Raw genomic sequence first — 25,665 nt, 5'->3', positions numbered from 1 at the left:
GGAGGAGGCTGTGGGCTGTGTCGGGGGCTGGGTTGGAGGCGCAGGGCCGGGCCTGGGCGCTGCCGTGGTGTGTGTGTGGGGGGGGTGTTGCAGCGTGTTCCCGCCGGCAGGGGGCGGCGCGGCGCGGCGTTCCCCGCCCCGAGGCGGCGCGTGCGCGGTGCGGGGGGCGGGGCGGGGCGCGCGGCCGGCAGCGCGCGTGCGCGGGAGCGGCTTGGCGCAGCCACCACGGCGCGAGCGGGCGGGCGGCGGCGGGCGGCGGCGGCGGGGCCGGGACGGGCACAGCGGCGGCGGCGCCATGAGGCCCGGGCAGGGGCACCGAGAGTAAGTACGGGCGGGCTGACGGATGAACGGGAGCGGAGGGGAGTGGGGGAGTGAGTGGCTGACGCCTCTTCCTCCTCCTCTTCCTCTTCCTCCTCCTCCTCCTCCTCACAGGGTGGCGGGACCGGCGCGGCCCACCTCTCCCCCCCCCCGCATTGTCCTTCCCCGGTGTCCCCTCCCCCATTTTCTGAGGCAGCGTGTCGCGCCTCATGTCGCGACAGTGTTGCGGGGCCGCTCCCGGGAGGGGGCTGAGGGATGGGACACAGGGACGGCTTTGGCGTCTCCGCGTCCCATCCCTCAGCCCCCTCCCGGGAGCGGCCCCGGCCCCCCCACCCCACTCGGCTTAGTCCCGAGTTCCCGTCTCGTCCTTGTGAGGAGGCCTAGGCCCCTCAGCAACCCCGGCGCTTGGAGCTCGAAATACCTTTCCCTCGAGATCAAATACACAGCGGGAATCGCGATCATAACGTCAGCCGTCGCGACAGAGAAATGCCTTCAGGGAAGGGAAAGGGGGAGAAAAAAGGGGGGGGGGGAATTGCGGTTGCGATGTGTGCAAATCCTTTGTGTCATCCTTTCCCGAGGAAAAGTGTCTTTTTGTGTGTTTTATTTTACAAGGGATATCGTTAATAAATCGGTTTTATTCCCTACCAACCATTTTTCAAGCATGAAGGAAACTGCAGAGCTCGACTTGGCTGTTCTCGGTCCACTCGTGCAAGCAAAAAGTGCTTAAAATGCTTTTGGTTATGTGATCTGCACCTGCGAGGGCTTACAGACACATTTTATCCTCCCCCTGATGTCTCCCCTAATACTCAGTACAAGTTTTAGGAAAAATTACAGATGCAGGTTAGTTAGCTGAGTAATAATTCATTACCTTCACTTCTTACCACAGCCCTTAATTTTCCTTTCTTTAACCACCTCGAGAAAACATCAAGTTCATTGGGAAAAACTTTTCTTTTGCCACGCTACTTTTAGGTCTTTCTTGCACAAACCCAGTTCTTTGTTGCACCGGGAGCTGCAGGAGAGCGCGCTCTCAGGAGATGAGGTTGGGTTCCCGAGTGATGTCATTTGTGCCGGAGCAACGGTGGTGACTTTGTGATTGAATAAATCCTGTGGACGTGTCGGGCGTTGGGATTTAGTCTGTGTGTGCTGTAGAAACTTCGTCTGATTCAGCAGCCAGCTGAGAAAAATTCTGTGATGGGTGCTACGTAGGCAGTAAGGGAAGATGCTGATGATAGTTGCTTTTTTCTTTACAGCGTGTGTATTTCTCATCAGGTCTTTTTTTTTTTCACCTCAAAGAATTTGAACTTGTTAAGGATCTGTTTGTTTAAATACCTAAAGCAGTGGGGAAAGATGCTGTTGAAGCATATTGCAGATATTAGAGGTTGGAGAGAGCAGGCTCTCCCAGCTGGAGCCTGAGGAGAGCGTTGAGGTGGGTTTGATGTCCTGTAAAGGCAATCCAGAGGGTCTGAAAACTCTGGGGAGGGGAAAAAAAAACCTCAATGACAAGAGAAAGCGAGCCAATGGGTAGTTTTTAATCAGAGGAAGGTCTGGATCAAAAGCAAGTTAAGAGTCAGAGGAAACAGAGTTAGATGTGCAATAAATACAGGATCTCTGCTTTGAGGAAAAAATGCTTCCATAAAAGAAAAGCCAGTTGCTTTTTAAATGATATTTAAGCTGTGCAGTTGGGTAGAATTTCAGAGGTGGAGAAATCAGAGCTTGACCCTTTTCTTGGGCGAGTCACAGGTCGAGCTGGAGCTAGGAGGTGGGTTGATGAATAAGCTGCAGTTCACAAGCATGGCTTCCAATATTTTCAGTATTTCTCAACTATTTTAAGAAGCCATATTGAGTTCAAGGCCAGCCAGCCTGGTAGTCTAGAGAGAGGAAGGATGTGTATCGCTGGAACAAGAATTAAGCAAAAATAGATAAATCTGACATAATGGATGACAAGGGAAAGATGATTGCTGAAAAGTGCTGGCATGCTCTCTGTTCCTTCGTGCTTGCTGTCGGTGTGGTTGTGTTTCAGGGCTTTTGAAGTGTTCAGAAAAAAAAGGGAAAGAGGAAAAAAATAATCTAATTTTGTGCTGAGATAAAAGAAAAGGCAGGTGCTTAAATTCTGTTAAGGATCAGCTTTGATTCTGTTGTTAAGTAGTGACCTTCCTTGCTGTTATCCTTCTGTCATTTAGTCAACTTCTCAGTTGAATAAATAATGCGCTTAGCAGCAAATAAATACCCTTTAATAAGATGGTATTTTTGATTCTCCTTTCCCTTTCCATTGCAAACAGATTCACACTACTTCTGCTTGAGCACAGCCTGGGGTGCTATTTCTGTTAATAACATTTAACAAATATGTTAGAGCATGTCCACATAGTATTGTTTTTTTTCCCTCTAAATGTAAAATTAAGGAACCCTTATGTTCTGTGGAACTTGGATATTTGCCTTCGTTTAAGTCTTATTTGTATTTGTTTCAAGTTGTCCTCTGATAGATAAGCTTTTATATCCACGTTGGCTTCTGGGAACTGTCACCAGATCAAGAGGCAAAGTAAGGATTTAGTTAAGGACTGAAGGATCTGCATTTCCCAGAAGCACAGGCTGTTGTTCCATGTACAGGAGCCGTAGCTGGTATCCTCACCTGCACTTGCTTGAAATGCCTCCACATGGGATAGAAATTTCATGTGCTTCCTCCCTATTGCAACACTTTTTCACCTTGATTTGTCCATTCATCTTTATTCTTCTTTGGTTTTGACCTCGACTCGTTAGTGGCTGCCATGGGGAGGTGGGTGGAGAAGGAGATGGAGGTGACTGCCTTCACCCCAAAGCCTCCATCGCTGGAACATTTTGTGTCCTGTATAGTGCTGGCTCACTGATCTTCCCCAAGGGAACAATGAGGGGAGTTCCTGATTTATGGAGATGAGAGGTGAAGTAATTCTATATTTGTCTGATGCTTGGTAACTTCCAGGAATCTTGGGATTTATGGAATCATTCAATACACCACCAAGATCATTGATGTGCTTGATTTATTTAACAGGTGATTTATTTAAGGTGAACTTTTAAGTAATTAAGAACATATAGTTCACTGACATAACTGCACCCAATGGTTGGGTAACAGGTCACTCTGTTGTGTTGTAGACCATGACCAGGGCCTGCTGTCTCCTCTAAGGCTGTTGTCTGGGGTAAGGTACTCCTGAAGACGAGTAAAGGTTTCACAGTTTTCGATATGTGACTGGAGTGTATCACCCCACTGTTTCCAATTTTCAGCCTTTTTAAATGTTTTCAAACTGGGAAGTTGAGTGAATACTTGAGATTTGTATTCCTTGTGTGATATTGCCACAGTCCCATTTCCTCATTGTATTTTGTGGCTCATATGAAAATCTTCCCAGTCTTTGAGCACTTTAACTGCAGATCACTAGTTTGAATATGAATGCTAAAATGAGTTTGTCACACTATTCATCTTCTTTCTCCAAAATAAAAATTGCTTTCCAAATACTGATTCAGCTGCTGAGGAGCAGAGCTCCTGAAAAGGCAGAGTGCTGACTGGCATCCAGAAAAGTTGTTTTTTCACTTTGTCCAAAGATATCTTTTTCCCAATGGGTTGTCTTCCTCAAAAGCTAAGCTTACAAGCTGATACAAAGGCTTAGCTTGGCCTGGAGCTGACAGAAGCTGGGGTGTTCATCAGCTGCTGATCTCCATCTTTTTAACAATTTGATTTAAATGAGTGCTTAAAAAAAGTGATGATGACTGTGGCCTGTGGCTGATCTGCTTCATGGACCCTCTAGACCCCTTTTCCTTGATTCAGTACGTGCTGCCTGGGTGTCTCTTCTTGCCTCCCTGCTCATTTTGCATTTGGTATATTGTTGCTCTAATTATCCTCCCATTGTGCTGAGGAATTACGTAGACTTTACCTATCCCCATTGCTCAGCTTGTTTGTGCTGTGTTTGAAGATGAGTCCAAGTTTCCGGGTTTCGTGAGGAAAGTGGTGATACTTCATCAGTGGAATAATTTCACAAGAATGTAGCTTGGCTGCACTCTGGCTGTGGTTTGAAATAGTGGGGGTTCAGTACTTGGGCCATGCTGGGATGAAAGCTGGGAGAGGTTTTTAGTGGAGGTTTGCAAGCCTCGTGCAGCAAGTCTCATCATCTGGCCAGCATTGTGCTTGCAATGCGTGGAGCAGTTGAGTGTTGATGTATTTAGAGATAACTGAACTGCTCCAGGCTTTTGAATAGGTGCAGTGATGGGTATAGCATGAAGAAATGTGTTAGAAAACAGGTTTCCTGCAAATGCAACACATCTGAGACAAACCCTTTCACTAGCACTCTGAATCAGTGACAGATCCTGCCTCCAGCGAGTGGGCTCTGTAGCGTCTTCGGTGTGCAATGAGCGAGAAGGCTTTTTCCTTCCTTACAATGTCTGGAGTAATGTGATGCAGGCAAGGTGAACCATGAAAGTGAAGCTATTTTTAGGATTTAAAAAAAACCCAAAAGTCAAAAAAAAAAAGGATCCACCAAGTGATAGGTTGCTGACGTCTGTAGCACAGCCAACCCAATTAAGGTGCCGTATATTGTTTCCAGCAGGATTCTGATTGTTTCTAATTTGGGAATGATGTGAGAGCAAGTGGAAATAGGTGAAATTACATGCTTGGCTATTTGGAGTGGATCTTAGCACCCTGTTGTTTTCTATGATTCCACTTCTCCTGCTTGGGTGATCTCCCTGTCCTGCGCCTCGTGGATGAGATGGTAACCACACACATCCTCCCAGGTGATTCCTTCCTTAGGGTGGGTGTGGGGTTCCTGGCAGAGAAAAATGATTTGCTGCTAGAAGGCAAGAAGACTAGAATGTGTGTTTTTGCTTGGTAAAATATCACACAAGTCGATGTGGAGCACTGGGGGGGGGGGGTTGCTGTTTCCTGGCCCTCATGTACCCTTTGCTGTACCCTGCTGTCCCTCTTCTTCCCCTCATGTTGTTAAACTTGGAGCCTGCATTCAGAGGCCTTGTGTATCGCAGCCCTGCTCTTTCCTGTGGCTCTTGCCTTGTCACTCATTTTCTTCCCCTCTCTGAGCAGTTTCTTCATGCAGAACACTTTGAAAAATGGCATCCTGTTACTGTCTTGGGCCAATACGTGTGTGTATGTGTGTATGTATATATAGTTTCAATTCTGTTGGATGGAAATAGAGTTGTATGAGTCTGGCTTTTTAAAATACAAGGATGCTTCCACTCTCCAGAGTAAACTTCCTCCTCTGCTAATCTTTCTTAAAATCTGGAATGGAAAAAGCATACATTTTTAACATCTGGGAAAGGGGAGCCCTTCGTGCCTACTTTATTACTCTTCTCTCCGGCACTGCTCATCATTCTTACTTCTGCTCTCTCCTGCTCTTAATATTTTTGCCTTTGAAGCCAGAGGAATGTCACATACTTCGGCTTCATTGTGGACAGGAAGAGTTAGGTATTTGCTTGCCCTTCCCTTCCAGCATATCAGTCAGTTCTGATTCTGAATTGTTTTTCTTCAGCTACAGAAAAGCCCTCAGCCTTTGCCTGGAAGGGCTGGAGTGTTCCTAGAGCTGGTAACTCGTGCATTCTTTGACTTTAAATTGTTCACAACTATGCTGAGTGTCTGTGAATGAGCATGGAGGAAAATCGATCTGTGAAAAGGCCAGAGCAGGCAAAGGAAACAGCTTCCAGCGCTGCCTTCCTGGTCACACCAGTGCCTGATTTTTAGTGTTCCTGTCTGTGAACTCTTCAGTGTTTAAATTTAGAAACGACTTGTTTTGGAGCAAGTCACTTTTAAGATCGTTTCCAGAAGATTTGCGTGTAGTTTAATTCCATTCAGGTTTGCTGCTCTGCCACTCTGATCCATGGTTAACGTGTTCTGTGAGACTTCAGGTTCCTCTTTCTCCCTGTACCTCTCTGAGTATTTTCTAGAAATTTGGGGTGGTTTCCCCTCCCCCCCCAGTGAAAACTGCAACAGCATTTCTGAAGCCTTTTATACCTTGCGAATGAATAGAAACAGGGAACAGACAAGGTGGTATTTTTAGAATTGTTATTTGGTTAAAATATCCTGAATGTTTAAAATAATGTGACTTCGGCTTCTCTGGAGGATCTCATTAGTGACTTTTATTTAAATGCTCTAGAACTGGAAGGCATAAACTTTAGAAATTAGCCTGAATAAATGTATTTCATGTTTCTGATGTATATTCTCTTGTATTTCGTGTTCATTTCCAACACAGCTTAGTTTAATATTTCAGGGTGTTTTCTTACTTACAGGTTATCAATGAAGTGAAGTTGCCCATGAAGAACCAAAAAACAAAAGGCTTCTCAAAATGTGACAGTATGGCATAAGGTTTCAACCAGTTAAATTGAGGTTGAGGGAGGCAAGAATTAATATTTTACATACTTCCATCTAGTGTGCGTGAGGGAAATTGCACCCAGGGTTGAAAATCTCAACTATTCTCCTAGCAGTTCCAGTTGGGCTGGGATCATCTCAGCCCTTGGGCTTTGTTAAGCAGCTGCTGGTGATAAACTGTGTGGTATCCTGGCTGACAGATTTTAGGTCCAAGTATTTATGTGGCTGTAGTTCTGCCATGTCCATAAAATGACGACGCAGGAAGTTGGAAGAAAAATCACCTTTCACCGTGTGGTGTTTGTACTCCCCTTCAGTGTGTTCTGCTCTATTTACTTGTCATTCTCCACTAGAATTTCAGCTGCTTGATTTATGAATTATTGCCATTGAAATAAAATTAAAGTGGCTGCTCAGTTATTTAAGAGCCAATTAAATCTGATTTTATTCTGATGTAACATTTCCAATGAAAGTGGATAAAATGCAGTCGGTGGAGGAAAGTCAGATCTAAACATGTTTTGTGTTCAGTTTTTATAACCTGTGCCTTAAACAGCTTGACTTGCCAAAGAAAATCCATTGCAGTCTCACAGCAGTGAGTTCAGATGTTAAAAGTTATTCTATATAAGAAAATAAACCTTTTTCAGTGATCCTGTAGGAACCTTTAGCCACAGCTGTCGGTCAGAGAATGTGTTCAACTAGAGGAAGGGATTTCCCCTTGTTGGCAGTGCTTTTGGAGGACATAAATCATTTACCAGCCTTTGGTGACTTTCAAACGTAGAAATGAGGTGTCTACTGCAACTCAGGCTTTTCAGCTCATGGGCTACACTGTCTTGGGGGATCAACTTTTATATTAGTTGAGATTCCAGTGTTCAGAATGTGCTAATTACTGTGAGGTCCCTGGCACATGGGAGATGCTCAGGATGAGGTGCTTGGAGAAATGCAGACCAAGAACTTTCAGTGGTTCATGCAGGATAAACAGAGATTCATCACATTCATCATTAATACTTTGGGATTGTTGTGGAGCTGAGTTCACCTCTGGTGGGGGCAGACATGCCAGAAAGCAGACAGTACCAGAAAATAGCCTACCAAGCCTGGTAGTCCTGCCTTTTGTGATCAATAAATGCAGCAAGTGGAGAACAAGCAGGTACTCTTCATTGTGTGTGGCAATTAAAATGTGTCTCTTGATTGTGGCATTTCTTATTAGAGGAAATGACAATGCCAATCCCAGTTTTGACAGTTTAACACCATATATGATGTCTTCAGTGGGCTGGGAGGGTGCTGGAGGAGACTATTTCCATATTAAGGGTCTGGTTTGCCTTATTTATTTTTTTATTAAAAATAAATCATATTGATGTGGATATAATTTTATTTCCAACTAGACAAGCCTGCACTAGCCAGCTCTCAGGTCTGTGGCGTCTGTCTCTGACAAGATCACAGATAAGGAAAAAATGATTTATTTTAGTTTCCAATGCTTAGATAAAGCTGGTTTTGTGCAGATGGCACTGAAAGGATAACACATAGCTCAGATGAATTTGTATAAAGCACTGTGTGTTTGTACCAGAATCCAAATCTTCAGTACATCAGTAATATAGAGTTTCATGCTACTATCGTACTAGCTTGGGGTTTTTTTTCAGTGTGCAGAATTAATTGCCACATGTGGAGGTCAGCAGGGTTGGTGTACTCCACTCTGGCTGCTCTGTGTATCTTGGTGGGGTACTTCCAGCTGCCCAGCCCAGTGCCCCATAGAGCTGTTTGGATTTTTCTGATTGATTCTGGAGAATGCTTTGGAGGTTTTTTTGGATGGCAAACATGCAGAGCAGGAGCATGAGGGTACTTGGCTTTTGGAGAGGGTTGGAGATGGTACAAGAGTTTAGGGGGGTACGTGCTCCTCTGTCAAAGGCTTTAATAAAATGCATTGGTAGAGCATGATAAAGAAAATTCTGATGGCTGCACTAATTCTAAATAAATGTTTACTAAACAGCATTAATGGATTTAAAATGTTTTTAGGAATAGTTATTAATCCTTCAGCCTCTATGGTGAAGGAAGTTTTGTCTCCATGGGGGGCTGCCATTTTAATGCTTCCTGGCAGGAGGCCTATTTTGATCATGCAAATTAGGTTGGAAAAAGTAGGCTAAGCCATTCAAAAGTAGGAGAGATCTTGAAATCTTCAGTTTTTAAGGTGACTGCTTTTCTAATTCTTCACATTGCTACCACTGTTTACATGTCACTTCACCTTCCTTAATTCTCCCTTCCTCTTCCCTTAACACTGACAGCCTCAGCGCTGGTCTCTCTTACATCCACTGCTCAAAATGGAAGCTATTGGCTATTTTATTCCCAGCAAGGTGCTTGGAAATACTGCCACATGGTGTGTTTTGTTGTGTAATTAGAAATGCAGGTACAGAGGGTTGGGGGTTTTTTGTTGCACTGTGGTTAATTTTTTCTGCTCTGTTCACATTAATAGGGACGGAAGGTTAAACTTGGCTTATGTAAACTCTGGGGATTTGCAGGATGCTTATTGGCAAGGGGATTAATTCTGGCAGTGAGAAAGGGGCACAGGGGTGAGGATCAAAGCCAATGCCCAGAAGACTGGATCTCCAGTGAGAAGATGTCGTGGTTTTCACCGGGATGATCTCTTCACAAGCTCCACCTTCCCCATCAGTTTTTGGCTGGAGAGATGAGCCGCTTGCCAGCAGAGTGGGACAGCACTGATGGAGCACAGGATCCCACAGGGAACGTGGGGAAGAGCCCTCTGTTACCCATCCTGGCCAGCATATGAGCCTCATGGCCACCATCCTGCAGAAACACTGCAGCCTGTCCTTCGCATCCCGCTGCTCCAGGCAACGAGCACGTCAGCAAAATAACTGCCTTGGTGCCTGCTGGCTCACGAGCTTCATTTAATCCTATTAATTTTTAATAGAAAATTAATATTAAGCCAGCATACTTCCAACATGACTTTGTGCACAGAAAGAGCCCTGGTTGGTGTTTGCTTTGGAGGAGAAGCGTTGGGTCCCATAGGAGTGGAGCCGGCAGCCGGAGCAGCACAGGGCTTTGAGCTGGGGGACGGATCTTTGTCAGGCTGACACCTTCAGCAAATACACCAGCAGTGCCCTGTCCCGCTTCAGTGATCACAAATGTTGGTTGGATCTCGAATGTACACCTCTAACAGTAGTGCTCTGTGGTGGGGTGGGGGGTGTGTACCGTGCTGCTTGGATAAACTGAGGGGAACAGGGGATTTCCAGCTAAATGAGTGCAACAAGTGCAGCGTGTGTCCATGACCCAGGCGATGGCTGGTGGAACGTGCCCTGAGTTGAACACCCATTTTGTAAGGACTCCTGTAAATATTCAGCAGTTTAAGGTTTCCATTGGTGAAACAAAATCGTAGTTTTTCATTGTTATTTCCCCTAGGAGCTAATGAAGGAGAGTTGTGCTGGAGATGGAGAGTTTGTACCCAGCCATTCAGCTGTGGCTTTGCTACAGTTGATGTTCTGCAGCCTCTGAAACAATACACTTGAAACAGGAAGGTCTGCTCAGGGAGTCGATGGTATCTGTCTGGTTAAGAGAGATTCTGGGAAAGTAAGCTGCATTCCTTAGCTTTTGCAACCCTTTTTAATTGTTTTTTTCTCACAACCTTACCCTGATCTTATCATGTAAGTAATTGTTGCATCATATTTGCTTTATTCTCTCTACTGGGAAGTCAGCTAATTGCTTTATACTTTTTAATGGGAAGTGTTTGGGAAGCCTGTTGCCTCCCAGGTGGTAGATGAGCAGTGCAGCTGCTATTGCAACACTTGCATTTCTCCCAGCTTTTCTGGAGCTTGATGGGCAGCAAGCAGGAGGAGGGAGTCACGGATGGCTGGCACCTCCTCTTGGGTAGAGCAGCAGCCATAAAGTTACTTGATGTTTTAGACTCCATCATAAAAGCGAAGCTCCCGGCTCTGATGTGCCTTGTATTTAGGTACATCTCATCTGCAGGAATATTCAGCCAGACTTTCCTTATGAAGTAGTATTAGAGGGTATTAATTATTCATAGTCAGTTTAATTCTTCTTTCTTGCATATTTAATTGTAATAGCATGCTGTATGTCACAGTGATTTCCCAGAAGAACTGTACTCCAAAGGAAAACCATTCAGGTATATAGACTTAAACATGTCCGTGCTAATCTTTGTTGTTTAATTTTGGAGCAGAATGGGATATTATCAGATGGTTTTGTGGGGTTTTTTTGCAGGGAAACAATTATGCAAAATCATGATTTCATTTAATCTTTTCAGCTAAATTCTCCAAGCTGAAATGGCTGGTTTGATTTTCACTGATGAGGTTGGCGTTGTCGTGCTTATTTTATGAGGGAGAAACACTTAATGGGAGGGAGGACATGACTTTTGTTTTCTCCTGTGAAGGAGGGGACCTCTATCAAAGAATTTGGAAGTGCCAATCGATTCCTTGCAGAAGATGAAAGAAGGGAATAAGATTTTTATTGAGTTTGGGGTTTTTTTCTCCCAGTGATCAGAATAGCAAAGCCAAATGCTTGTGTGATTAAGATTTATTTTTTGTTAATGACTAGGATGGGCTCTTAGTGCTTGACGTGAGAAAATGTTGGAGGCACAGGAACTGCAAATGCATTCACAATTTGATTTGCATTAACCCTCATTCTAGAGCAGTTTCATGCTTGTAAGGCACTTGGTGAAACCAAATCCCTCGTGTTTGGAGAGCAGGATTGTTCTCTGAGATTTACTGTAGGAGTTTAAACTTCTGAAAAATCTGTTTACAATGTGTCTGAACTGGAGGATAGAGGACACAGTAGAGACTGTTATCTGTTTACTGCTCAGATAAGGAGGTGGAATAGATTGCTGGCCTGTTTCTGAACTCTGCTTAATGAATGGTTGCTAGGCAAATTGCATCTCAATCAGCTTAATCCTCAAGATGTCATTTACAGGTCTGCTCTTTGTGAGGGCCAGAACCGTGTGCTTTCAAACTGTACAGGCCAGAAATTGCTAGCAAAGCAGCTTAGAATAGCTTGTTGAAAAATTCAGCGTACATGTGTTGCTGAGCTGCCCAATTTAAAGTGCCTGTTGTCACAGGACCGGCCTTCCACAGCCACAGGCAAGATTAGATGTTCAGTGATAGACAGGAGGCAGCAGCATTAGCACTGTTTCTGGATCTGCACAGCATACATCCTAACGTTTTGGCACTGGATTAAGGTGAAGGAGAAGGTTTCTAAATGGAGACCACGCTGCTGAGGTGATGAAAGGTACTTCTGTGTTGAGTTTGCTCAGGGCCCGCTGTGATTTCAGGGTGTATTCGTGGGACATGATTAACTTGGGCAAACAAGTTGAAACTGGGAGGTGCTGCTACCTGAGATGGGCTGGGGAGCTGGGGCTGACCTTAGTGAGAGATCTCTCATCAGGAGAGGGCACAAGCTGGTCGTAGGAAGGCTTTGACCTGTCCCTGAAACAGTGGACTTTCTCCTGCAGCATCAGGAGAGAGGAGGTTAATTGCATATTCTGGTGTGTGTGTGTGTTGCCCACATACATTAGACTCATGATTTAGTCCAAAGGAAAAAGTTTCCTAACATAGTTAAGCTTTAACAGTCTCTTTGTAAAGAAAGATAACGAGATACTTGTTTTTATTGGTTTCCCATGACAGTGATTAATCTTACTGCAGGCACAGCATTGTTCTTTGCATGGCTACACCTTCCTTTCCTTTGAAATATGTCCTCTGTGAGTGCTGCGTGTCGTGACACTGAACACTGTAAATGCAAACTGGAAAAGACTGAACTTGTTGAATGCTAAAGACATTTTAGAGCAGTTTCTGGTCACCGTGTGCTGATCTGAAACATCCTTCACATGGCACGGTTATTAAAAGCCCAGGTGAAAGCGTCATAGATGAACTTTGCAGTGCTTGCACAGTTTGGATGTGTGCAGCTCTTGACTTATGCAAAAACAGTGCTAGAATTTTAGGAAAAGATTGTATGAAAACGTTGAGAGCCTCTCCAAATAAAGCATAAATAAAAGATTCCACCTGAGTCACCAGCAAAATGACGGCGGTGCTCACATCTGTACGCTGTCGGTTGGGAAGAGGGCTGTGGAACAGAAGACTTTGTGATCAGAGAGTGCTTTTCATGCAAATGAAGATTTTATTACATGCTGCTGAATCAGGGGCTTGTGTAGCAGAGAACAGCACAGAAGTGATAAAATCACTTTGTCATAGCTTGAAATTTTGCCCAGCATGTCTTTCAGATCGCTGAAACGGGCGAGAAATGCTCTTGTTAAGGGCACAGCACTAAGGGATGTGGTATTTGGGGGACAGGGCTTTTTACTTTCTCTGTCTGGAGTGATCTGCCATGTGTCCACAGCCCTGATTTCAAAGCAACGAGGGACTGCAGTGTGTAGGTGGCCCTGCGTGGCAACAAAGTCATAAAAACTCCTGTTCCTCATGGGACCCCAGTTCTGCTGTTGCCCAAATGGATACAGATTCTCCCCTCTGCTGCAAGCTACGAGCCGTTAGTGTTGGGTAGAGCAGAGCTGTCTGTCCTTTTTGCTGCCATAGTCTGTGTTGCCCCTTCCTGAGTCGTGCAGGGGCTCTGCACAGGCCGTGTGGGGCACAGGGCACCAATCCAGGACTGACTGTCTGGTTTTCCTTTTGTATTTATTAGTGACTATCGTCTTCCCAATGTCCTTCTTTCATAGTTAGAACCGGTTTGGTTTAATGAGGGCTGCCACTGCCAACAAGCAAATGGATACGTGTAGAGGAATAGGCATCTAAATCTTCCCCTGCAGATGGGTAGCATTCAGCATCCCGATGTGACCTTGGTGAAAGTTCTCCGGCGTGTTACTTTCTCTCTTTATTTATCTCTCTTGCTGTGTAGCAGCTTTCCTTACAAAGAAGCGCCTGAGCTATTGGAAATCTGTCCTCTCTTCTCTTCCTTTCTCCAGAGACATTGTCAGCATAACACCCAAGCTACTCAGATTGACGCCTGAGCATTCTGCTTTTGCACAATCAGGAGGCATTCAGTGAAGTAGCGAGATGAGAAGAAGTTTTAAGATTGAGGACTGACGTTTTTAGACACTTTTCAATCCATAATTCTGAATAGTCTTGGTGAGGAGGGTCAAAGGCTTCTTTCCCATGGGATGTCCCCGTATGTGTGTGTTGAGCACTCGTCAAAGCCTATGGTGGAAGGGAGAAACATGTTAACAGCCATCAGACTGCAGTCATATTTCAAACCCTGATCTGAAGACTCTAGGAACAAAACCTAACCCTGCACATTCCTGGAGAGTTTGAGAGCAGCAGGATGGAACCTCTTTCCTGTTTTTCTCACGCAAATGACGGTAAGGATTATTCGGTGTTTAAAATCTGGTTTATACTGGTTTCTGAATTTCATTTAAAATAAACATCTGGAGGACTTTTTCATCTCCTGTGCAAGGCTGTTGTCTGCCTCACTCGTTAAAATGACTTCTGCTTAGTTTTTAGTGAAAGGCAAAGACCTGGATGGTTTTGGCCCAGAGATGATCTAAATGGTTCACCTTCTGCAGTTAGAAATTTCCCTGCCAGATATTTTGTCCTAGGGAACGTGGCAGTGACAGATACCTATCTCATCTGTGCTACTCTTTGGAATCTATAGTGTGATTTGGATTTGTACTTCTATAAAGTATATATTTCTTCTACTTGTACTCCCAGTGCTGAGCACGTATCGGAGGAGAATCACGGTCGTGTCCCTTTGCAGCTTGTAGCACCAAGCCCTCCTCTGGAAGATTGCTGCAATTTGCTGATGTCCTGCAGTCCCCTCAGTGGAACAGTGTCACATGGGGAGTATTTGGTTATTGATTCCAATGGCCATTACATTTTGGAGTATGTTCTCTCTGGTTTGACTCCTCTGCTCTTCACTGGAGACTGACAATGTGTCCCCATGGTGAGAGTGCTGGGTATGTGCTTCCTCTCCCTTTCTGGCTTTGAAATGGGTTCCTGTTGCTCTTTGGCAGACCCTGAAGCAATGATCTGTGGAAGCAGTGTATTCAGAGCGAGAATGACTTTACCTCTTTGTTTTCTCTCTTTATTTATGTCAGTATGGGATCAGCTGGTCCCACGTTATGTATGAAGTAGTTAAATTTTAGCCTGCATCTGTAGGATGTGATTTCTCCCCCTCCCCTCTAGTCACTTTGATCAAATCAAATAAAAACACAGCTCTTTCATTTCTAGTTTTGTAGTTTCAAAGACAATCTCTTGACATGCTCTAGCAGTCAGGACCTGAGTCCTTTTTTTTCCCCTTAGTCCAAAAGCACGCTGTGTCTTGTGCCTTTCTCTCTATCAGCAGTTGCAATCTGCGTTGGCTTTTGTGTGTATCAGAAAGACAAATGGAAGCGAGCAAGACACCGTAGGAATGAGAAGCAGACTTACATGTGCAATGCAAACGTGTAATCCTTACTTTGGGTCTCCCACATGGAGGTACAGACTTGGTTCTGTATTGGAAATCTGTAGCCTATACTCCCAGAAATATGAGTTTAGGTTTTAGGCTTTGAAGGTTGATTAATCCCTCCAGCAGTTAATACCAACATAACATTTGCTGTGATGTGAAGCCTTTCCTTCTAAATGCCTTTTTTTTCTTCTTGCATATGTCAACTATACAAAGCAACACTCAGTTTGAGAAATTAGCATTCAAACACTCTGTAAGCACTTTATTTTTGTCCTCTTTGTGAGCAGCTGAGCTCATGTCCAGGCTGAAACACACTGAGCTTCTGCTTCCCAGTGCACGTGCCAGCAGTGAGAAGGCTCCCAGCCACGCAGGCCACTTGGGAAATTTGTCCAGTGTCCTGAAAAGACACTCCTAACCTCCACCCTGGAAAAGCACATCTCCTGCTCGACAGCATCCCAAGGGACTGGATCCCAGCTAAGTCATACTAAATCATACCCAGTGGCTGAGGGAGATGGACGCTTCGGTTACTGTCATCCTGATCCAAATCCGAACGGTGTCTGATGGCATTTGTAATGTCACAGTCCACGTTCCTTTTTTCAGAGTAGGAGTGCTTAAAGCAAAGTGTGTTTCTCTCTGCATTAAGGACTCAGATTCAGCTATTCAAAGCAAGTTGATAAATTGCTTTTCATTAAGTGTCTGAGCACCAAGGGGTTCAGTACGTGTTCCAAGGAAAAGATACATTAATTACAGCTTCTGAGGAGCGTTTATCAATCACGTAGCTATAAACAGTACTAATGCAGTTAATTGAAGGTAGAAAAATTTACCTTTTCCATTTGTTGACTGTAGCAATTCCGTGGTTGGGAAGACAAATTGCCTGGAAATTAAAATCAAGCGATACTTTGGGGATTGCCTGAGTAAGTGTCTCGAGTGTGCACTTGACCAGACTCTCACACAGCGTTCAGAGGGGGGTCAGCTGCCTTTCAGTGGGAGATGCACCATGGAGGTTAGGGCTGTTACAATCCAGGTTAGCAGGAGCTCAGTGTTCATGCAGGGTTTATGCTGTGTTTGCTGTGGAGCTTCAAAACCTGTAGAGGTATAATCATACTGGATGTGGTAGCAGTATTTGTTCTCTTCTTGCCCACGCAGACAGGTTGTGTTTACCACACGAAGGGATGTCTCACTGACTAGAGTACACTTACAACTTCCTCTGTGTCCTCTCTGTACAATTTCCATGTGTGTCTGTTGGGGTTTTTTAAAAAGAAAAAGGCAAGTGCAGAGAAGGAAGGATGCACAAAAGCAACCAAAAATCTCCTGTTCATCTGTAGTTGGGAAAACATAGTGGAAAAATAAATGTTTGGGGATTGTAAACTTTGCATAAAGGCAATGTGTTGGCAGCTGCTGGAGAAAACAGGTGGGATCATGCTGAAGTGTTTTATCAGGTCTGCAGACAAAAATCTCTGGTGCTTTCAGTGTGCAGAGGTTTTGAAAACATCTTGCACGCTCTTGTTGCTTTCCCTGTGGCTGTTCTGACCTCTCAGCCACACAGCTGGCCAGCTCCTCAGCACTGAGAATTGGAGGCTTTTTACAGGAGTTCACCATTGATGTGTTTCTTGTCCTTTCTTCTGTTGAGTTGTTATCAGGTAGCCTTTGAGTTTCTTGGAAGACTGATAAGGACAGCAGGTCTGTGTCAGGACAAGCTGTGAGGGTACCAGCACCTCGTTCTGAAGGCTGACTGGAAAACACCATCCCAGTGTCTGGTCCAGCTCTTTGGTATTCACCTGATGGCTTGTATTTTCTGTTAGTGAGTGTTTTGTACTTGAGTTGCAGCTTCTGTTTGAGGTTCTTAGAGTGCTTTTCATCTTTACAGTAGGCTCCACAGTATCTGCAGCTACAGAAGAAGGTCTTATCTTGCCCTTACAAATGGTAAATGTGTATCTAAGAGCTGATGTGCTAGTGGTCCATCAGGAAGCTCTGGCACTGTGCACACTTTGACAATTTTGTATCTTAAATAAAAATCTCCCTTGTATTTCCCCTCCTGCTTTTGTAAACGGGCTGTTAAAATTTCACCATAGGTGGGACCTTGATTCAGTATCCAAAGAGCTAAACACTAAACCAAACAGCTGTCAGTGTAATTGTACAGGTCAAAATGGTACACGTGCACAAGCAATGCAAACTGAAATCTACCCCCCCTGAGCCTGCCTGCCTGTGTTCACACATCACCAGCACACCTGGGCCACAAGTGAGTCACTTGATATTTTTTCCTTAATATGCAAGTTTTCGGGGTTTTTTTTTGCTTTTGTGTGGAGTCTAATTCATTCTGCCTCATCTTATTTGCAAATATATTTCTCATTTTCAAGTGAATCTATTTTTAAGACAGGACTCAGAGCCTATTTTTCAGTATCTAACAAACGTCTGGCTCATTGTTTGCGTGTTGCATGGAGGTGAAATTTGTTCAAAGTCAGCTCTGAAAAGTGGTTGGTTTTTGTTTAAATAAGCAACTTGTAATAAACAGGGGAAGACAGCTACTTTCCTGCTTGGGGAACTGTCGTAATCTGTAACTTCTAACGATATTTTAGAAGGAAAAACTGTCATCCTTCTGTCATGTGCAGCCACAAGGATTTCTGTAAGTCATGATTAAGACTTTAATTCTGGGCTTTTATAGAGTAAGTGGGGAAGGAGAGGAGATAACGATAATGGTGATCTGTGTGAAGCAGCCACTGGAAAGGGAACTGTTTCATGTTTCCTTTCCCCTGTACTGAAGAAAACCTTCCTCTTCAGATCTGGGAAGTTGAGAGAAGAGGAATGAGGGGAAGAATGGTTTGAGGAAGCTTACAAGCTCTTGCATGTCCTTTGTGGTAAAGTAAAGCTGTTCTCCCAGCCGTGGAACACGTAGGAGAGCCGCACATAACACCAATTCAGTGCACCTTCTTGCTGATAACATTGGGGTTGTAACTGTAGACTCTCCGCTGTGGGAAAGGGGTCAATGTGTTATTTTGGTTTCTTATCACTTGAAGGCAGAGGGAAGTTGGGCTGGAGGATGGAGAATGTCTGTTGGTGGGAATGCGTGGTGCCTTCGAGTGTGTGTTAGCAGCATCCTGTAGTTTGGGAGTTGCTGGGCTGATGTGAGCTTGCCTTGGATGGAAGACATCTCAGCTAACCTCAGTATTGTCATGTTCACATGAAAACATGCACACTGCTATCTGTAAGTCTGCTCTGTATTTCATAGTGCCTTCTGTGATGTTATAGATGCTGCTCAAGCATGTAGGAAGAAAGTGGGTTTCGTCTGCCCTGAGGATAATGGGTGCTTTGGAGGAAGGAATGTTTGTTTGCACCTCTCAGTATCTTGTTGAAGAAAGTGATATCTTCTGTGAAGTCTACAGTGATAAGAAGTCTGTTTTGCAGTTTGGAAATACAGATGTAAGCCTAATATCCTAGGCAAGTTAGGATTTAGGTGGCAATGCTGTATTTATTTGGCTCCTGCTATTAACTGCTGCAGTTCCTTTGCTCCCTCTCCTAAATGACCATGCGGATTTATATACTGGGATATGTAATTAAGATACATCCCAGGCTGTTTCTTCAACCCCTGTTTCCCAGTACAGCAAAAAAAACTTGGGAGTTTGAAAGTTACCATATAAAAGGAGAAGGAAATTAATTGAAGGTCAGAGTGCTTTAGTGTAGTGAAAATTCAGCAGAGGCAGATACAAAGTTATTCAAATCGCTTTTGACTTTAGGCAGGTCGATTTTCCTATTTCTAGCAGATGTTCCCATGGTCAAATAGTATCTCATAACTGACCACTAGCATATGTGTTTCAGGCACAGCCAGAAATCCTCCTTTGAAGCTTTGCCCAGGCCCTACAGTCGTCCTGGCTTGTCTTTCCTGCATCTTTGCCTCAGAAGCAACCTGCAACACCTGGCAAGACCTACTTAGGCCTGTGTTGTCTGTCAGCTCCTGCCACGTTGCAGAATACAGAGTTAAATCTAAAAATAGGCTTAAAAAGAGGTGAGGGCTTTGAGCAAAGTAAAATAAGCCACTGATTTGGGTCATGAAAGGGAATTGATGTCACTGGTTCGCCGTTTTCTTGAGCGAAGAAGTTCTGTTCTGAGCTGTGAAAATGCAGAGGAGCAGTGGTGAGCAAATGGTGCTCAGGAGAGGGAAGGTTGGTCTACTTCCAGTTCTCCCCGAGAGACTGCCTGGACCGTGACCTTGTAACCCTGACGTGAGAAGTCAAGGTGGTATTGACTGCTCCACAGTTTCATTTGTCTTCACAGTCTTCTTCAGTGGTAAAAAACTGTCTCCCACTGCTGTCCTTTTAACAAGGAGCAACCATGGCATGGGGTGATTAAATGCTTCATCGAAAATTATGTCAGGAACCTGTGGTGAGCCAGATATTTCCCTCAATCTCTTCTGTCATAGGCTAGCCCATAATCAGGAGACAGGCCTTCTAACATAAATCTGATCAAACAAACCTTAAGCTGCTGTAAAAGGAGTTGTGTGAGAATTTTGCCTGTTTCACGGTGGTTATGTGGCTTCGGTAATGTTTGCTAAGTGCTTTCATATGCTTTGGTGAAGGGCAGGGTGTTAATAATTAAAATTGGAAGGAAGTTCTGCAGCAGTCTGGGGGATGACAACTGCTTTCTGCTCTGTTAGTTAACAAAAATGCAAAAATATAAATGGGCGAATCAGCAGGAATTTAGTTTAATTCTCCCTTCCCCCAGCCACCTGCACAGGCTGAGCTCAGAAAGCAGCTAATTGTCTGCTCCGCTGTGGAGATGAAAGAAGCTGGTCCTGCAACAGGAAAGCTATTGAACTGCATGAAGGTGATAAATTATCAGCACCAAAAACCTTTTCAGTTGGTATCTTGATGTGCTCAAAAGGTACATTATTTGTACTGGTATTTCCAGGGTTGGGGGCTGATGAAACCAGCATCTGGTGACATGAATCTTACCTTTCAGTCCGTTTAATTAGGAGGTCGGTGAAACTGAGACTTGTTTTTTTCAAACTACACCTTCGGCCCTATTTGGGGATCAGCAAAGGGTGTGTTTGGTGAGGATTGGCCCTCTTAATGACTTTATCTTGGCCCAGCTAACAAGCTGTTTGCAGAATTGGGCTGTGATTTGCAATGGGCAGACTGTAAGAGCAGCCTCCTGTTTGTCCATTTCCCTGCTAGCAGTTTCATTTGCAAAGTGCAGGCAGGAGCAGGCTTCTTGCCAGCAACAGCTTCATTCAGATTAGGGCTTTAGTTCAATTATGTCCAATTAACTTTTATTGCAGATAGCAGTGATAATTACTTGCGAGTCAATTTTTTGGCTGTGGTTATCCCAGGGCTAAAGTCTGAGCTTGATGGATTTTAATAACTGAAGTGACGTATAGCTTTTCCTCTTTTTTCCTTCTTTAGGCCTCAATTAGATGAAAGGTCAGAAGCTATGTAAAAATCCATCTTACAATTAAAGCCAACTGTTCTACTCTCAGCAGCTGCATGGCACTGTGTTTTAAAATAACCTCTTGGGACCAACCTAAAAAAAGGCTTTTTAAACTCCAAGATCATAACCTTGAGCTTGCTGCAGCTACCTCCCAAGAGTGAATTTGATGGAGCTGATGGCACACGTGGCCATCCCTGAAGCTGCTTTGGCTTTTTTACTGTTACACCCCGTTCAGAGCTGCTCACCAAGAAGCCTTTAGTGGTAGCCCCTGGGCATGACGAGTGTGATATGAACAATGTTCCACTTAAGTGCTGCTACCCTAAAGCTTCATTTTCTTCCTCGTTGAGCGTGGCCATCCCAGCTCAGGGAAGGGAGCAAAGCTGTCCTGCAGCAGGTGCACTCCATGCACATTCACATTCTCTCAGCCTTCCCCTCTAAACTGTTTAATTTTGTTGCCTGAGTAACATTATAAATGGAGGTCAGCTGAAAAGGTGAAATGATTTAGAAGCAAAATCATAGTTAATTAAACTGCGAGAGGCAAAAATTCATTTTGATGGAAACTGTTGCAGGGCTCTACCAAAGGTCCACCTGAATGCCAAAAGCCAAAAGGTCCTGTGCTGGCAGCTGCTGACAGTGCACTCTGCTTGTTAGAAAAGGCAACTTTCTATTGTTCAGTTTTCCTACTTATTTATCCCCAAGTACACTTGATGCTATTGTGATTTACTGCTGTTCCAAAGGACTACCTCTCCATGCATCATTTTGCAGTTTAAGAGGATGTGATACTGGCTGGTGATGAATACAGTGCTAGTTTGGTGTAAATTTGGTTCCAGGAAACGGTGAGATTTATCTCTGGCTCTTCAGCAGTCCTGGGAAAAGGCCATTCTGGTAAGAACCTAAGAGTAAAGGGGCGTTTGGCTGGGGAAAGGCAGGACGCCTGCAGGGATTGGTCTGGACACTGCCAAGTGAGGCATGGCTGGCTGGAAGGAATTGCATTGGGCGGGATTCACTGTCTGCAGTTGACACAACCAAATTTTTGAACCCCTTAGATTTTAGGTTACTTTGGGAGAGAGAAAAGAAATGAGTCTCATTCGGTCTCGAGCAGCCTGCCGGGGGGTAAATTAGACACTGGATTTCCCTTGGAGCATGAAAATTGGCTCAGATTCAATTATGTTTCTTGGCAGGTTCTTACAGACATTTGTACTAAAGAAACTTCACAAGCCCAGTTAGTTTTCAGTTGTATTTGCTGCAGCATTTCTGTGTGCTGGGCTCGGAATGTGCCGCCTGCGCTCTGGCCGGCCCAAAATCCCGCCCGCAGTTATGGAATTTCATGGGGCTACCTAGTGAATAAGGAGGAGAAGTGAAGCAGATCAGCCAACCACAAGCTCTTAACAGCCCTCTCACAGGCTTATGGGACCCCAGGGTGCTGGAAACTTGGAATAGTTTGGAGCTTTTCTTTTGTGTGTGGGTGGATGCTCCTTCTTCCTCCCAGCCCCAGGCTTTGAGAACAAGCCCTGCAGTTAATCGTGGAATTTCAAACATGCCATGTTTACTTTCAGGAGCCTAACTTTAGACTTGACCAGCTTGCTTTTGTCTAAACCAGCTCAGTTTCCCATATTTCACTGGCCTGGGATGGTTTGTGGGGAGCGTTTCCTTTGTGTGCTTACCCTGGAAGGCCTCTTGGGAGCTTCAGAGTCTGATGTATTTAAAAACTTGGCCATAACTCCACATATGTGGTCTGTTTATATAATGATAAGCTGAGTTAGGGTATTAGAAATTTCTTGGTAGTACCAAGTTGCTTTACACCTAGGTTTTACTCTAGCTTGTAGAAGTACCCTCTGGGTACTGGGTCTGCCAGAGGCAATACTAAACTTTGATTGTCAGCCAGAAAATAATGTATCTTTTTAGTCCAGAAAGGTGATATCATGGTAAATTTTACTGGAAATGATTCTGGGCTCAGCGAGGAGGGTGTCCCTGGGCAATGGGTGGAGGTGAATTCCTCTGTCCTACCCTGGTGAGCCTTGGTGGTGACAGGACTTATTCTGAAGATCAGTGCAGAGGACACTCTGCTGCTGCCTGGACCAAAAACCACCCTGATGTGCAGGTAAGGCTGAATGTGAGTCATCACGGGGATGTGACAATTATCCCCGAATCCTAAGCACTGCAAATCCCTCTTCAGCTTAACATGCTTTGATTTAATTATTAATAAATTTTAAGGGGGGGGGGAAATCTGTTTATGTGTCTAAACCTGCTGTTTTGTAGAGCATCCTGCAGCATGTGTGCTGTTAAGATTATATCCTGCAGCCAGATTAGATTAAAATCACTTCAAAGAGGTGTATTTATTTATTTCAGTCTAAAGATTGTTTTCCTCTAGAAGTGTGCTTTCTCTTTTTATATCCCTTTTCAAGACAGAGCTTGTTTTGCTGGGTTTGACAGTATGCAGAATCAGTTTAAAATACAAGTTAAAAACTTTCAAGGCAAGCTGCCTTCCATTGCTGGGTGCCAAAGCCTACTGGTCAGCTTGCTTTCCAGTTAACAGCTGAGTGGTTTGGATGAGCGTTACCACATCTGGTACAGTGCAACAAAACCCCCTCAGTTCCTCTTTCACCATGTCTGTTCCAGTTCCCCCGGTATCACACAGCCCATCCTCAGAGGGACTGGAGCAGCTTTGCAGGTGCTGCTGCCCACACAAGTTGCCTCAGTGGAGCCAAGTCTGCTGATGAGAAGGCTTGGTGTGCCAAGATCTCCCACTCTGGACTAATTAGAAGCAATAAAGGCAAGCTCAGGAGGGGATGATGGGCTCAGCTGCCTCTGTGTCAGGACCCTGCGCTGCCAACCTGAGACCGTGGGATAACAGAAGTTTGAGACAGCTATTAATGCTCACCTGGCTCCCAGATACAGTCCTGCAGGGGAGGGATTTCAGTTCATTTGAGCTGGATGACATGTTGGAGTTGGCTGTGCCAGCCCGTGCTGCAGAGGAGTCAGGTCAGAAAGTAGTGCTCAGAGGCTGAATATCTCAAAGGGAATAAATGTTAATTAATTTCTAACAGGGGGAAAAAAATAGGACCAGGTTTGTTTGTAAAGGTATTTCCAATGCATGTGTGTTCAAATACTGACATCTTTTATAGAGGACAAAAATTGGAACAGGATTTTAATTATCATCTAGAATTCAGTGAGTTTATTGGTCAGCACTTCTGTGCAAGTCTGATTTTCTTTTCTTAATGCTCAGCAGTGACCTAGATGGCATCCATTTGGTTATTGCAAATCAAGCTAAAAGAATGATTTTATGCTTCTCCTTAAAGTGATTTTCATAAGTCCAGTGTTTCCTTGAAAATTATGATTGCTACCCTGGTCTTTTGTGAACCTTTGGCATTGCCTAAAATGGTTATTCTCCTGCAGGAACAACTTGCTTTATCAACCCTCTCTAAAAACATCACTCTGTGTATTGGAGCTAAAGCTTCTGTAAATACATGTTTTGACCTTCAAGGAAATATTACTGTCTCTTCTTAGAAGCCTGGCTATTCTGACTTGAATGCTGTGAACACTCTTAATCACTTGTTCTCTCTCCTAATGTGCCATTATCCTGTTTATTGCTGCGTGCATGGCGCTGAGCCTCTCTGTGGCACTTCAGCAAGAGGCTCACTCAAAGAGTCACAGTGTTCAGGCGATAATGAGCACTAATGACGGAGCAGGTGAGCAAACCCTCCACAGATTTTGCTGGCAGAAATGCTCCTTGTTCAGGCAAAGAGCACGTTGGGTTTAGTGCTGTGCTGCAGAGCGCTTTCCTCTCTCTCAGGGCTGCACACAAACTTGCCATCCGTTAAGTGGTGGTTTAGCCCCTGAGCTCCTTTGGCCATGCAAGGGTGGGAAATAATCCTGGGCTGGCGTCAGACCTTACTGGAGTAGAAGGTAGATGCTGAGGTGAAAAAGGGACTGGTGTGATCTGATGGTTTTCTGACTGCAGTGAAGGCTCTTAATTTTGTTTACCTGCTTTGCACTGAGAAATTGCTCTTGTTTTTGCCAGTCTTCTGAAGCTGTTGAAATGAGGGGAAAAAGGAAAAATACCATTATGATTTCTTTTCTTGCTGACTGTGGGTGTTTCTCTTGCTTACTCAGGTGAAGCTCTGGCGATTCGCAGTGGTTTTTTCTCCTGATTAAAAGGAGCTGGATTCCTGTTTTGTGTTTTTGGTCTTGCTGGGCATAATTTGGGGCAAGAAACTGCTGCCCACAGGCTGTTTGCAGAGTTTCACTGAACATTGCATAGTTACAGTCACAAATGAGTCTCATCCATGAAGCTCCATCTCATCTATGTAGGTCATTTCCTTAAGCAATTCCTTTAAGCTGTGGATGTGACGGGTCTTTAGTCATCATTTCTGAGCACCTTCTGAAGGACTCCAAGAACTCCAGCTCCTACAGAAAAGAGAATCCAGGTTCAGCTTTATTTTACAAGTGTTTATGACTACATGTGTTGGACTGGAAATGCAGAGCTTTGGTGTCTCCTAGGGATGAAATGCAGAATGATGTCATCTTTGTCCTGTCGATGTTTGTGCTGTCTGCCCTGCAGCTTGTGACTGTTGTGTTTTGTTTCTTACAGCACAGAGCCGCTGTAGCACAGAGTGGGTAGGGTGAATGGGCATTGGTGGCAAGTTGCCAAGCTGACATTCAGTGCCCAGAGCTGTATTTGTTAGTCACAGTGGCACCCAGCGGGCTCAGCCTTCGGGAGCGCTCACACAGGGGAGATACAGAAGTTCTCATAAATTAATACTTGTATGAGAACTCATGGTTGTTGCTTTAATCAGCCTCTGCTTGTTAAACTGAGGAGGAGCACATAAACGTGGAGCTAATGAGTTCTACGCAGGGAGTGATTGCTGTGCTTAAGTCCACGCTGCTGGCTGCATTGGTGCAACTGTTGTGTGGGTGGTCTGACTTGTGGAGGTGGTCTGAGGCTAGATTTCCAATGAAAGTCTTTCAGACATCCCTGCAGAGCTCTTGGCTTTGGGAGCTCCCTGGAGCACGGAGGCTCCAGGACACAGCACTGACATTGCCTTGGTGGCTGTCACCCAGAAGTCCCATTCTCATTGCTCACACGAGCCTCAGAAGTACAACTCTTTCAGAAGTGCTCTCTGTGGGGTTTCTGCTGCCGTGGCTTCTCGTGTTGGTCCTGAGCTTTCTCCTTTGTCTCTTTGGCTGTTTAAATACCT

General features: G+C 44.6%; 1 protein-coding gene across 3 annotated transcripts in view; it reads left to right on the top strand.

Annotated features, from left to right (window-relative positions):
• The first annotated feature begins 241 nt into the window (after window positions 1-241).
• Window positions 242-25,665, top strand: part of FAM222B (family with sequence similarity 222 member B) — a 38,359-nt gene continuing 12,935 nt past the window's right edge. Inside the window, exon 1 of one of the 3 annotated variants that reach the window (XM_062012361.1) lies at window positions 242-321. The gene's annotated coding sequence lies outside the window, so the exon portion shown is untranslated. Of the gene's footprint in view, window positions 322-23,393; window positions 23,450-25,665 lie in introns of those variants that run through there. The other 2 variants (XM_062012360.1, XM_062012359.1) reach the window with 2 other exon arrangements.

Source organism: Colius striatus, chromosome 20 (genome assembly GCF_028858725.1).
Source record: "Colius striatus isolate bColStr4 chromosome 20, bColStr4.1.hap1, whole genome shotgun sequence".
NCBI classification, from domain to species: Eukaryota; Metazoa; Chordata; class Aves; order Coliiformes; family Coliidae; genus Colius; species Colius striatus.
This window is presented reverse-complemented; position numbering and strand designations above follow the sequence as displayed.